Genomic DNA, 15,796 nt, shown 5'->3' on the forward strand with positions numbered 1-15,796 from the left:
ATTAGAACTGCCTTCACAGCATAGGCATAAAAATGCTGAGTTGCAGGTCTGACCTATTCTTGTAAGAGCAATGTACAACTCTCACTTTGTTTAATTCACCTTAGTTAAAGAGTTGCTCCTTGTGATCTGAGAATTTTAATAAGGAGACTATAGGATGGAAACACAGAAATAATTTTGAAATAAATTAAACAGTTAATAAATTCAGAATGGATAGACAGAGAATCCTGGTGAACCTCCGGCTTTTTTTTTAATGACTTGCTGCAAATATAAATAACAGTTTAATATATACCATTCAAATAAGATGCCTGGTGAATACAATGCCAAGAGACTTTGCTTATCCTTGCATTTATTTTTTTATTTTATTTCTTTGCCTGATTAGAGGAAATTCTTTAATATTCATGGCAGCTCAATGAGCAAAGTGTATTGTATATATTATAATTAATAGTTTGAGATCACTGCTAGAAAGGCTTCTACAAGAAGCGGATAGAATTCCCTTTTAAAATTCAGGGCTTTGGTTTCTTGACCATAAGGGGTATTACTAGAGATCACCATATTGCATATGATAAGTCAGAGGATTGCCCATGTATGAACAGAAAGCATATTGAATATTTTCCTTGTATGAATGTAGATTAAATATGTATAATACTGTTCCCTAGAAAACACAAGCAAGTGCTTTACTGACCTTCTTCAGACATTTGAAAATTCATCCAGTGTATGGAAGACTAGTGTCAAATTTGGCTATGAGTGGTCCCCACTCAATCATAATTTTGCTCATCCAGACTCTGAAAATTCTCACTGCTTCCTAACAAATGAGAAACTTCAAACATAATGGTTATTCACTTTCTCATAGAACATAGTGCATTCTCAAATTAGTTTTCATGATTCTAGTTGTCTATGTATATGTTAGAGTCCTAAAGGCAATATAGGCCTTATTGCCTCTGCCCAGCCTCATCAAGGACCTCTCCACACCCTACCCATGGAACCAGGAGCCCCATTTCAGCTCAGACCAGGGAGATCAGGCCCTGCATCAGAAAAGCCAGAGGAATACTGGTCTCCAGCTCTGCCACAGCCTTGTCCTGCTTGATCACAGAATCTCTAGATCCAGACTCCAACTCATGGGCTGAATTCCTGGTCTGACATCAGCCTCCATTGTCACTATGAACTTGCCTGGCCACCACCAGACCTGATCCTAGTTCTGACCTATGGATTGGCTTTTCAATTTGTTCTCAGTCCTGGCTCATCACTATGAAATATTCTTATGATCTGGACTTTTGGTTGGTCCTGGCCACCATCCCTGAGACTGCCCTGCTCACCTTGCTGGCTCCTATGGGACAGGGCCTGCTGGCCCTGGGATTTCCCGCTTGATACCTGGCTCATCTTCTCTGACAGTGTATCATCAGGAGTACTTATACTCAGTCCTCATAATGTTAGGATGAAAGAAGTTTATGTTGGCTTTCAAGATACATTAAGAAACTTAGAATTTCTGTGCACCCTTGTAGAGACACTATCTGGAAATTCAAAATAACATCTCCCCAAGAGTAAGAGGGGAGCATTAAACAGAAATCACAGAAATAAAATGAAGTAAAAGGCCTTAGGTAGTCCAGATATACTCTTTTACTAACAAATGGGTAAATAAATGACAACTTCCAGACAGTCAAATCCTCTTTGGAAATATTCTTGTCCCAGTGACATAGAATGACACATCAATAACTGTTTGTGCTCCAGAAGGAAATTCATAAACATCACTAATCAAGATATAAATAAACAATAGTAATGATGCAGATAAGCAATACTAAAAAGTGGGTTCCAATACTTATTGAATTTATTCAAAATCCAGAGAAAAGTTGGACTCATATTGGACCTTGTTCACAAACAGAGAAGGACTCATGGGCAATGTGATGGCTGGAGGCTGTCTTGAACATAGCAATCATGAAATGATAGAGTTTTTGATTCTCAGAGAAATAAGGAGTAGGGCCAGCAGAACTGCTATCTTGGACTTCCAGAGGGTGGACTTTGACCTGTTTAGGAGGCTGGTTGACAGAGTCTCTTAAGAGGCAGTCTGAAGAGCAAAGGAGTCCAGGATGGCTGAACGTTCTTCAAGAAATAAATATTAAAGGCACAGGAGTAGGTCATCCTCATGTGCTGAAAGACAAGCCAGCAGGGGCGAAGACTGGCCTGGATGAACAGAGAGCTTTGGCTTGAACTCAGGAGAAAAAAGTGAGTTTATGACCTTTGGAAGAAGGGGCAGGCAATGCAGGAGGGCTACAAGGATGTTGTGAGGTTATGCAGAGAGAAAATTAAAAAGGCCAAAGCCCAACTAGGACTTAATCTTGCTACTACTGTAAAAGATAATAAAAACGGTTTCTATAAATACGTTAGCAACAAAAAGAGGGCTAAGGAGAATCTCCATGCTTTATTGGATGCAGAGTGAAACATAGTGACAAAGGATGAGGAAAAGGCTGAGATACTTAATACCTACTTTGCCTCAGTTTTTAATAATAAGATTATTTGGTCTCTGGGTACCCAGCCCCCTGAACCAGAAGACAAGGACAGGAAGTAGAATGAAGCCCCTATCATCCAAGGGAAAATGGTTAGAAAACTTCTACAACACTTGGACACATACCTCTATGGGGGCATCTGAGATCTACCCAAGCGTTCTGAGGAAGCTGGTGGAGGTGCTCACCAAGCCACTTTCCATCATTTATCAGCAGTCCTGGCTAACTGGGGAGATCCCAGTTGACTGGAACTTGGCAAATATGATGTCCATCTACAAAAAGGACTGGAAGAAGCTTCCAGGGAATTACAGGCCTGCCAGTCTGACCTTTGTGTCAGGGAATATTATGAAGCAGATCATCCTGAGTGACATCATGTGGCACATACAGGTCAACCAAACCATCAGTTCCAGTCAGCACAGGTATATGAAAGGCATGTCCTGCTTAACCCACCTGATCTCCTTCTATGACAAGGTGACATGCTTAGTGGATGAGAGAAACGCTGTGGATGTTGTATACTTAAAATTCAGTAAAGCCTTTGACACTGTTTCCCACAGCATTCTCCTGGAGAAACTGGCTGCTTATGGCCTGGACGGGCCTACTCTTTACTGGGTAAAAAACTGGCTGGACGGCCAGGCCCAAAGGGTTGTGGTGAATGGAGTTAAATCCAGTTGGCGGCCAGTTACAAATGGTATTCCCAGGGCTCAGTATTTGGGCCAGCTCTGTTGAATATCTTTATCAATTATCTATATGAGGAGATCGAGTGCACCCTCAGTAAGTTTGCAGATGACACCAAGCTGGGTGGAAGCGTTTATCTGTTTGAGGGTAGGAAGGACCTATAGAGGGATTTGGACCAGCTGGATCAATGGGCTGAGGCCAATTGTATGAGTTTCAACAAGGCCAAGTGCCAGGTCTGCACTTGGGTCACAACAACCCCGTGCAATGCTACAGGTTTAGGGAAGAGTGGCTGGAAAGCTGTCTGGTGGAAAAGGACCTGGGGGTGATGGTCGACAGCTGGCTGAATATGAGTCAGCAGTGTGCCCAGGTGGCCAAGAAGGCCAACAGCATCCTGGTTTGTATCACAAATAGTGTGATAGGGAAGAAAACATCCTCCTGTACTCAGCACTGGTGAGGCTGCACCTCAAATGCTGTGTTTAGTTTGGGCCCCTCACTACAAGAAAGACATTGAGGTGCTGGAGTGAGTTCTAAGAAGGGCAACGAAGCTGGTGCAGGGTCTGGAGCACAAGTCTTATGGGGAGTGGCTGAGGGACCTGGGGCTGTTTAGCCTGGCGAAAAGGAGGCTGAGGGGAGACCTGATTGCTGTCTACAACTACCTGAAAGGAGGTTGTAGCATGGAGGGTGTTGGTCTCTTCTCCCAAGTAACAAGTGATAGGACGAGAAGAAATGACCTCAAGTTGCACCAGGGAAGGTTCAGATAGGATATTAGGAAAAATTTCTTCACAAACATGGTTTAGTGGTAGATATGGTAGTGCTAGGTAACAGTTGGACGTGATCTTAAAAGTCTTTTGCAACTGAAATGATCATATGATATTAGATCCTTTTTATGACTTAAGACTTAAAGATAGTTTCTGCTTTCTGTTCCCCGGCAAATGTATATATGTTTTTACAATCCAATCCATTAAGTAGTTATAGCATATAACAAGAGTTTCTGTTTACCAGCAATAAAATATTAATTTAAATTTGTGACACAATATTGTATGTTAGACATGCAAATTTCTTCTTTCTGTCTGTTATCTACTCTAACAACCTCATCTAAGGAAATAAAAGGATTTCCTGTACTTCCTACTTTTAGAAAATACAGTGAATTGATTCAAGTCATAAAAGCCAGTGCATTAAGAACACTAACCAAGAAAACAGCTCTTGGAGATTTATAAATTAATGTGTGCTCCACTGACCATTAAAAAACATGAACCTTGCTTTTATCCTGTTTATATGGTTGCTGTGAGGTTGAAGAGAACAAAGTTGACATATTTGTAATCTCCAGTGGGTCTATTAATCCCTCCTCCTACTGCTGTCCAAACATTAACCTGTGACAGGACTTGAGATGCAGCTTTCATCAAAACCAAGTGTCTGGAAGGTACAGCATATCTATTCTTTACAGATGAATAGAGGTTTTTAACATCTAATGCAAATCCTGCAGCATTTTTATTTGTATTCGTTATGTTAATGTGGACAATCTTTTGACTCGCAATGTTGAGCTCAAATACATTTTCTTCTGAGCTCCTAAATTCCTGAAAGATTAAACCAAAAGGGATTTGTCAGTCACAATAAATTACATATTTAATATGATAGACAAAGAGAATTTACTAGGATATACTGATTTTTAAAAGCTTTTGGCTCTGTAAATCAGGTTTTCTGGTTTTGATACTAATGTAATATGGGATAACTGATGAAATATTTCCATGACTTTGTTCCTACTAGAATATGAAAGCAAGATGTAATTGCCATAAACCATAAAATACAATAGCAATTTTAAACCCCTAGTGTTTGGTTTTGTTTTTTTTTTTCTTTCACCATTCCCTTGATTTTATTGCTATTACTATTCAACAAAATTTGGAGTGGAACTGATGTTCTGGTTGAGATGCACCAAACCAGCCTCCTTCATACCTCAGCAAGGTGGGGACAAAAAGGGGGAGCGGAGGAGCAGCTAAAGCCAGTTGCCTCCCAGACTCCTGTTCAACTGTTAAAGACCTGTATTTGACATGGGGAAAAATCCTCTCCAGATCATGACCCTCAGTGGTAGGTGCAGTGGACCACCTAAACAAAAGGAGTTTGTATGTAAACAAACATACATAATACTCAGCAGAGGACTAGATATCGGTGAGTTGTAGATGAAGATGTTAAATAGGATTGCATAGAAAAGTGTATGATCTCACTGCTATTTAACTTCCTCTGTGACTCGTGCTAGGAAGTAAGCCTGAAAGCTGCCAATAACTGTGGTTTTATATGTAAAGATTGTATTATTTTATTTTCAGAGAGTGAAAATATTCAGGAGGGGAAAAAGTTGTGAGTCCATAGCAATGACAGAACAATGGAGTTTTACTCTTCCCCCTGTCAATTTTGTCGTTGACTTTATAATTAAAGCTTGAAGAGTTTCCTGCCTTATTTCTCTAGATTTCTTCAGAGGAGAGTAAATAAAGCGATGGACTTAAAATACTAAGTACACCTTCTGCTATCATAGTTACACTAAAACCGTTAGTTCATTCAGGCTGAAATGTTTTGTTTGAATCATCTCAGGCTTGTCAAACTTTCACTAAATCTAAGGCGCAGTAGAAAAACAATCTGCACCTGGACCACGAAATACGAATCTGTCGCACTTGTGTAGAAAATCCCCCTCCACACAGTGTAGCAGGTTATTTTAGAAAGAATGCAGCCTGAGCTTACCTGGGGTCTATCTCAGCTTGGAACATTGTCAGCAACTTGCAAGGTCTTCTGAAACATAGCAGTCCAAGGTAAAAAATACTGAAGATGGATTGTAACATAACTACCTATATGAATATTTTTCTTTTTCATGTCTTGCATCTGGTCTGCTTTACCTGTTTATTGGATAACTCAGCTGAGTACTTACATAGATCTGAGAGACTTGTTGGAGAGGGTCCAGAGGAAGGTCACAAAAAGGCATGGAACACCTCTCCTATGAGGACAAGCTGATAGAGTTGGGGTTGTTCAGCCAGGAGAAGAGAATGTTCTGGGGAGACCTTATTGTGATCTTTCAATATTAAAAGCGGTCTTATAAAAATATGGAGACAGACTTTGCAGTAGGGCCTGTGGCCATAGGACAAGCACTAATGGTTTTAAACTAAAAGAGGGTAGAGTCACACTAGATATTTGGAAGAATTTTTTTTTTTACTATGAGAGTGGTGAAACAATAGAACAAGTTGCCCACAGATGCTATAGATGCCCCATCCTTGGAAACATTCAAGACCAGGCTGGATGGGGCTCTGAGCAATCTGATCCAGTTGAAGATGTCCCTGCTCACTACAGGGAGGTTGGACTGGATGACCATTAAACGTCCTTTCCAACCCAAACTACTCCATGATTCTATGATTCAAGGTTTCTGGATGCAGACACTCCAGACTGTAACTTCTTCATAATTGTGGAAGCTCCACTGCCTTTTCAAAGCAATCCTAATCCTATTTTTTTTTCTAGAGCTCCTAATTCTCCTGCAGTCTAGATTCATCAATTGTGCCAGCTAGATTTTAGATTTATTTGTTGTTTTGGGGAGCATAACAACAAATATAAAGGGACATAGAGACTTTGAAAGGCTGTATTAAAAAATACAAAAGTACGAAAGTAGAAAAATACAAAAGGACAAAAGTACAATTATGTGTATTAAATATACAACACCTACTCATGTCACAACACTTTAATTTCTGTTTACTATTGAACCACCCTCTTAGAGAATAGCAAGTCATTTAGGTAGTTCTGGATGCTTTCTATTTTTTTTTCTGTATGTCATTTGTATCACAGGCTACAATTTTTCTTCCTCCTCCCCCCCGCCCCCCGCCCTTTATCTTTAATCTTTATTCTTTTAATTCTGTTAATTAAATTTAATTCTGTTAAATTCTTTTAATTCTGTTTCCCTAAAAGTAGCTTGTGAGAGATTTATTTTATAATTTCCAGGACTCTTATCAAAGGAAGTCCTTGCTGGTTCATCCTTACTATGTGAACTTATTAGTTCACTTGATTTGGCCATTTTCTTTTTCCTTGGTAGAGCTATCAGGATGCCAGTCTACGTCCACATGGAACACCCGTGGACTAATCTGTCCATAATCTGCAGGTAGCTAATCTGCATACTAGTCCATTAGACATGTATTCCTTGCATACAGTGAGTATCCCTGGGCAGAAAATAACACTAAATTAAATAACTAAATTAAGAAATGTAATATTTAATAATGTTTTTTTTTAAAAAATTCTGATCTTATGAAGATTAGTTTTAGAAAATGGAATATTTGACAAAGTAAAATATCATCTTGTATGTCTTACTTGGTACTGCTTCCAGATGTGGATTACCTATAACTTGGATTATCTTTTAGCCTTAAATTGGAGATTTTCAAACTTAGCATTAAAATTTGAACACATCTATACAACAAAGCAAAGGAATACATTAGAGAGTAGCAATAAGAACACAAAAGAATTCAGGTGATGATTACTAGAAATCCATTATGTCATCTGTGGAACAAATAATAGAGGAAGAATAGCTCCTTGTAGACAAACCCAGAAATGGCATTTTATTTTCTGGATTCATTTTGCATATATTGAATCCAGATGCAATAAGGTCTCCTGTCATCTTTTAAAATAGAAGTGGTTCTGTCCCCAAAAAAATGAATCAATTCTTTAAAATAGGCATTCAGAATAGTGGGAGAAGGTTGTGATATCCAGAAATCATCTTTTTCTTTTTTTTTTTTTTTTTTTTGTAGTATACAAGTCAATGGTACTGTTCAGTCAACAGAACTCAGGGGGAAAAAGCACATTTGGCTTAGGTCAGTACCAGCTGTCCTTGGAGAAAATCCAGCTTCTGCAGAAAGCGGTGTTACAGGATGTAGTGCTGTTTCAAGGTCTTTGTAGAAAAGAAAAAAAAAAGGAAAACTAGTCCTCCTTTCTCCTTCCATTTCAGAAACAAACAAACAAACACACAAACAAAAAACCCCAAACAAACAACAAAAAAACCCACCACAGACCACTATGGGGATCTTTAATTTCCCATCACCCTCATATTTTAACATGAGAAAAACTGTAATTTCTTTAATGATAATAAAACTTCCAGAGTCCACTATATTTGTTGTGAAAGGTAATCAATCTACAGTACTGGGACCTTACACATGTTTCTAAAGACCTCCAGGACAATTAGTCTCGGAACCATTATATTTTTTCGTGTCTCACCTGGCAGCACAGGGAAAGTTTCATTTAATCTCACGGATATTATGCTCAATACTGGTCTTAGTTTATTTATTATCTCTGTCTCATAAACTCCGCAGTTATCCAAGCTAATAGGTATGGCACAAATGTTGTTGAGCGCACCATGAGTGGCTTCAAAGGATGGGAATACAGGAATGACTTACTGTTCATGGATGGTCAAAGCTACCCACGAGGACCTGCAATTCACAAATATCCAGTCCCATCATACTCAGTAAATCAGTTCAGATACTCATGGCTGAAATTAATAGTAAGTACCTGATTCAAAGTAGGATTTCTACTAAGCTGTAACTGTCGTATTAAATCATATTATGCTGTGTCATGTCAGTATACAAGATGCTACTTAAGCAATATAACTCCACATAACAGAAAAAAAAAAACCAAAGAACTATAAGATACTTTCTGCACTACACAATCTAGAAACAAGTTGCATTTCCATTTCCTCCCCAAAAGTTGAGGATGTCTTATCTACTTGGGCCAACTCTCCAGATTCCCAGCTTCCCATTGATAACTTTTACTTAATACTTCTGTTGTGGTCCGTACAGGTTCTAATGCCTCAGTCATTTTCTCATGAAGGCTTTCACTATCTCTTAGTCTGTGATTTACTTATGACTTATCTCTTTTTATTCTAAAAAGGTACTATTCTAGAATAATGTATATGAATTTATGCCCTGAGTGTGCAACACTATCTCATTTTTACTGGTATATTGAGCACATTTCAGAGAGTGGTCTGAATGCAATATAACACCTTGTCGAATTCACTTGAAAACCCAGTGAGTGCAGAGTCATGGTACTGGGGAAAATACCATGTCCCATGGCTACACTGCAGTTCTGCTGACTGATCTAGGATTCAAAAGAGTCAGATCATCTATAGTCTATAGTCTATAGTCATGGAGTAATCACAGCAGTTTGGATCTCTGAAGGAAGCAATAAGTCCATGGCTAGAATTGAAAAAAAAAAAAACAACAAACCACATTGAAAGAAATAAAATAATTTGTTTGCCATTAAGGAACACTAATAATTATGATAGGCCACAAAAGCTGTATTTCAGAAATGTGGATGAATACAATAAAGAGAGAAAGAGATGAAAATGTTCTATGTTTAAATAAATAACTAACTACAGAAAATACCCACAGTACTTACACAGAGAACAACATGTGAGCATGGGTGGTCTGAGCTGTTCCATTCCAGCTGGTAAGAACTGAAGGCCACTGATATAGTATACTCACACACATATACACATAAACTCTCTCCTCCTCTCTCAGGATGGAGAGGACAAACACAGAAAGAAATAGGATTTCATGTGAATATAGGACTTATTGTGGCTATCAAGCACAGGACTCAGTAAAACCAGTCAGTAACAACCTGTTTACACTTGACCGTCCTCCTTTTACATCTTTTTGCCTCTGATTTCCTGTTTGTCTTCAGCCCACCTTGGTCTTCCTCTTTCATTTGTCTGGTTCATCCTGATTGGTTTCACTGGAAGAATCACAGTCTAATTTTTTTTCCTTTGATGGCTGTAGGAAATAGTTGAGTCATGGTCCTTTCTTTTCACAGATTAGGTTACTATTGATCCTCTATCCATCATTGTTCCTCTGATCCTCCCTCATCTTTGTGTTTACTGTGATTGCCTTTTTATCATATAAGCTAGTAGTATGCAAGGCATAGAATATTCTGTGACTGAAAGTCTGATGCATACTTTGCCAATAATGTGACACTATGACATAACGCACTATGATTAGTGAGTCAAACATGTCCAGGGCTATTTTCTGGTGCGGAGGTCATCTGGTATGGAATGGTGTTTCTACACACCATCACATACTTTTGCTACCCAGAACAGAGTGGTCATATAAAACCAACATAGTATAAATTCTCTTCTAACTGTGCCTGGGAACTATCTGGGATATTTCTGGCTGACCTGTGCCAAAAAGATGCAAAAAACCAATTCTAACAAATTAGCAATATGGATCACCAGTTCTAGTTCCAGGAATATTTTCAGGTACTGTTTAATATACTAGTATAGCTGTAACCTGTACTTTATGAGAAAAAGTTTCTTTATAAAACCAAGGGACAATTCAGGACCATGAACCTTAATTTGAGAAAACCACTTTTTTGTTATAAGACGTTGACATGCAGGAGAACATGTGAGGATTAAGTTGCATGTGCACAGACATCGCTATCTCCCATGGTGTTAGGTACATACAACATCGTCTAGTCCTAATGAAGGCTGTTAAGTCCCGAGGCTACTGTCCCACCACCAAATTTGAACTCGTTTTGTCTCATATTCTTGGCTTGTTTAGGTAGATCCACATCCCTAGGTTTTATGGATGCCTTTCTTCGGTATAAATCTAACTATTATGTAAGAAAAAAGTTTAGATTTCTTTCATGAAGGCACTGAGGTTACTACCCTTGGGACCATAAATCTAAGGCAGGTTTGGAAAGATATTTTGAGCCTTTAAGTGACTTATTTTTTTTCTGAAAATTGCCACTTATTTGTTAAACTTATACCTCTAGGCACAGCTATAAAATTATATGAAGCTTGCTTCCACCCACTCTCTTTTGAAAGAGCTACCAGTTTTTCACAAGTAATAATTAGATAAGTAGTTAATATAATTAATACAACTCAATAGTCTGTTCATTTAAAAAAATATTTATTTATTGTGGACACTGTTCTAGTCTATATTCTGATTAAAATATGTTGGTTTTGCTCTTATATCTCAATAGTATAGTTGAATAAATACATTCTGATTTCTGTGTTGTCATCAGGTTTTACATTTGGTCTTGAATAAAAAATCTGGATCTGTTTCCAAATTTATTGTCACATGAACAAATTCTGCAGAATTGATTATATCTAAGGAAGGACATGAAAAATGCAGATGTATACATAGCATTTGCTAGGGGGATCATTAGAAGATTCTTCAAGAATGCTTCATATTCTACATACTGTGCCATTAGATCATAATAATATATTATATAAAAGATATAAATATCTTGAATGAACATAAAGTACTCTTCAAACTCTCTTTTCATGCAAGTTTTGTATTTACTGAGGAATTTCTTGACATGTAATGCATAGGTTGAGAGTCTTCTATTCAGTTAAAAAAAGGGGGGAAATTTGTCACTTCTGTGGATGGATAAGGATAAGCAAACATTTGCATGCACTTGAGACATCTGAGAGGATACTAAAAGAATGAACAACATTCAAAATGTCTAATTTCCATATAAATCAGACTTTTACTCCAATGTCTTTGCTTTATACTTAGCCTTCACAGAGTCACTCAGGGCAGAATTCCAAACTATGTGATTTAAGGTTTCTTCTGAAGGGCACACCTCTCCCTCGTTACTGACTACAGAGATCTTTAGGTGAACAGCTGGTAAAGTCTTGGATAAATCAAGTAACTGCAATTGAGTTTGGACATTCATGTTTTTCATAAAGTTTTCTTGCATGAATGTAATTTAAACCAGAATCTTGGAAGCAGATAAAATATGTTGAGATTCAGAAAATTTAGTTGGAAATTTGGAAAAAAGACCTGCTGTGATTACTTGCCAATCTGCCAGTAGATCTAGCACTGAACAATTGTAAGTGTCATTAATTATGGAAAGATCTGAACAGGAAATACCTGACTTGCAGTTAAAGCTACTTTCCATGCATTTTCAAAAACTATTAGGAATTCAAATACAAGAAAAATCAAAAGGAGGAAATCTATTTCTTTGGAGGTGCAAAAAAGCGTGAATATTGGATTGCCTGAAAGAGGAGGGATGAGCTTCCACTGGACAGTATTTGGGAGAAAACAACTTTAAGCTCTGGTTCTCAGGAAAACAGATCTAACTTTATATTCTATTTGAACGATTAAGCTTAAATGTATAAATATATTTATAATATGAGATTAAAGTACTGTACTGTGACTCATAATATTTAGTCTACTAGTCTTGCTCTGACTATACTCATGGTATAGTCTTGGCAAGATGTGATTTTCATGTGTTTTAGCCTGGTATCGGGAATGTATGAATAATGCATTCTCTGTGAAGAAGGACGATACTACCACAGTAATGAATTGTATTCTATTGTGCAATGAAAAGTGTAAGTGTACTCTTAATCAGTTCTTCCTTAAGCTAAAATACAAAATTCACTATAGCCATAGATAGGTAAAGTTTTAATTGACATTTCACAGGTATTAAAAATCATGTTTTTTTTCTAGAGGGACCTGCAGTGTTGTTTTATTGGCTATTTTCATGTAATAACTGTAGTCACAGAACGTAAGATCAGAAAGGAAAATTATTCTTAATTCTTTTATACCTATGAGCTTAACTTCAAAAATTATGTTGAAGCCTTTTGGCTAGAGGAGTGTCAAGTATTTGAATAACCTGGGCACTTCAGAGCCATTTTCTGAAGTACACGGATTGAAGAAACATACAGTTTATTTTCCAGCTTTCTTTGACTTCAAGAAGAGTTTGGCATCCAAATCATTGCCTCCTTTCAAAAATTTCTGCTCCTCTGGGAGCAAAAGATTAAGCTAAGGAGCCGGTAAGATTTAAAAAAAATGTGTTAGCTATGTAACACTTATAAACATTCTAAAAGTAAGAAGAAAGTAGGAATTAGTAACACCTTAAGTCCCTTATGATATTTATACATAAATAGGACCATTCACAATAAGTATATTAAGTACAGATATATGAATTTGCAGAATCAGGGCTATATGTCTACAGATATGAAAATTTCTTCATCTCAATTTCCAAATAAAATAAAAATCCCTTATCATGCTCTCTGTGTGTTCCTCCAGTCATTTTTTGTCCATCTAGTCAGCCTTCTTCCTGCCTTCATATATATACATCCAAACCAGAATTATATATGTATATGCATAAGTATTTTTAACTACTGATCAGTAACTATCAATCTGACAGGAAGAAAAGTATCAGAAACAATTGCACTAGGCATTTTTAGTTGAGTAGAGAAGAGCAATCCAAATTAGTAAATTTCATTGCTTACATATCTACACTGAAGAAGAGACTAGCAGAGCTCAGCTATCATGTAGTCCATTTGGCAGGGGCCAGATAACCAGCAGGCATGCATACCATTTCAGACATGCCACAAACATGCCATATTTTGTCATTGAAAGTGACATATGTGAAAGGAGTAGGAGCAAGGCTGAGAGATATTTACAGTGGAAGATGGAAGTGAAGGACACAGATGTGTAGAAAGCCAAAGTTCATTAACTCTATTGTACATAGAAGTTCTTTACACAACAGACACTCCCTTGACATAAATAGGAATAGTAGATAATATTTATCACATTAAAAAAAAATCTTTCCCACTTCTGAGTTTTCCTATGATGAAAAAGACAGCTATACGCTGCAGTACAGGCGACATAAAGTTAAAGAGCATTGTGTTAGCTGAGTTCGCATGAAATAACATACTTATAATAAGAGGACATTTTTTCAGTATGCAAGGATCTCAGAAGGAAGAATGCAATCAGGCATAAGCAGAGAAACATCAGAAGGGAACAGACCAAACAATTGGATAAAGTAAGTTGAAGGTGCTTTTTTGGTACTAGTTCTCTGATCTGAAAATTCAGATGTTCCCATAACAAATATATATATATAAATATTGTCTAAATTTTACTGAAGAAAATGAATGAAATGATGGAATTTTTATGATGTAATATTTGATGAACAACCGATTTTTTTTTTTTTTTTTCCCAGTAGGGTATATCAAAAAGGCGGGGTTTCTTATCCAGAATATAACTCAGGATAGACGATAACAAGCAATTAAGTCATGAAATCAGCATTGACTTTTACCTTTACTATAACCTGCATCTGGTATCAGATTAAGAATATTGAATCACAAACATTTCTTATTCCTACTTTTTAAAATTAGGAATAGCTTCTGTATTCAAGTGATTCTGTTGTTGATGATACTGATGAAATTGTTAACTTTTCTCAGTTAATAGAATTTAAAAATAAGAAAGACGATCAAAATTTGTCTGTCACCAAACATTACATCATCTGTCAGCCACATGTGGCCCAAGGAGATGGGCAAGCTGTTAGCCTGTTACTAATTTTAGTTTGTTTTTATTCAGCTGTACTTGTTCTCTTGGCTCACTAATTAAAGTTTATGTGCTACGATTCAAAAGTAAAAGTTTGTCTTTCTTCCTGAAAATATTTGCTGTAATGAAGAACAACCTCAATTTCTTATCAAATTATTTACATAATGAATTACAGAAACAGAGAAGAACATGGTATTTTGTATTTTTTGTAGGATTGATGTAATAGTTCCCATCATAATTACTGCTGTAAAAAAGACTAGTTCCTGATGAGCTTGCATTTGTGTGTTCATAAAAATCTCAGAAAAATAACCAACTGTGAGGGTGAATATTCCACTAAAGTAAGCTTGAGAAAAATGTAATATTGAATTCTGTGAAGAATAAATTACACCTTCACACTGTTTTCAAGTTACTGAACTTGTACAGGATTTGCTACTTCAGCTAGATCCCTACAAGTCAATGGGGCCTGATGGGATTCATCCAAGTGTACTTAAAGAGCTGGCTGATGTCGTAGCAAGACTTCTCTCCATGATTTTTCAATGCTCCTGCGAATGTGGAGAGGTCCTGGTTGACTGGAAGCTGGCAAATGTCCTAGTCGTCAGAAAGGGCAACAGGGATGACCCTGGCAACTACAGGCCTTCTGTGCCTCACTTCTCTGCCTGGCAAAATCATGGAGAAGATTGTTCTGGGAGTTATCGAAAAACGTCTGAATGGCAACACAATCATTGGTCCCAGCCAGCACAGGTTAATGAGGGGAAATTCTTGCTTCACCAACTTAATTTCTTTCAATGACAAGGTTACCCACCTAGGTGACCAAGGGAAGCCTGTTGAGGTGATATTTTTTGGATTTCAGTAAAGCCTTCGATACTGTCTCTCACAGTGTCCTCCTGGACAAGATGTCCAGCATACAGCTGAATAAACACATAATGCAGTGGGTGAGCAGCTGGCTGATGGGCCAGGCTCAAAGGGTTCTAGTAAATGGGGCTATGTTGGGCTGGTGACCAGTCACTAGCAGGGTTCCACAGGAATCTGAGGGGGAACACTCTTCAATGTCTTCACAAATGACTTGGACACACGACTTGAGAGAATACTAAGTAAGTTTGCCAATGACACTAAATTGGGAGAAGCTCTTGACACTCTGGAGGGCAGAGAGGCCCTGCAGACGGATCTGCATAAATTGGAGAACTGGGCAATCACCAATCACATGAAGTTAAATAAGGCCAAGTGCCGGACTTTGCACCTCGGACACACCAACCCTGGCTGTGCATACAGACTGGGGAATGAAATGCTCGAGAACAGCTCCAAGGAGAGGGATCTTGGTGTTCT

Source organism: Caloenas nicobarica, chromosome 1 (genome assembly GCF_036013445.1).
Source record: "Caloenas nicobarica isolate bCalNic1 chromosome 1, bCalNic1.hap1, whole genome shotgun sequence".
Classification (NCBI taxonomy): domain Eukaryota; kingdom Metazoa; phylum Chordata; class Aves; order Columbiformes; family Columbidae; genus Caloenas; species Caloenas nicobarica.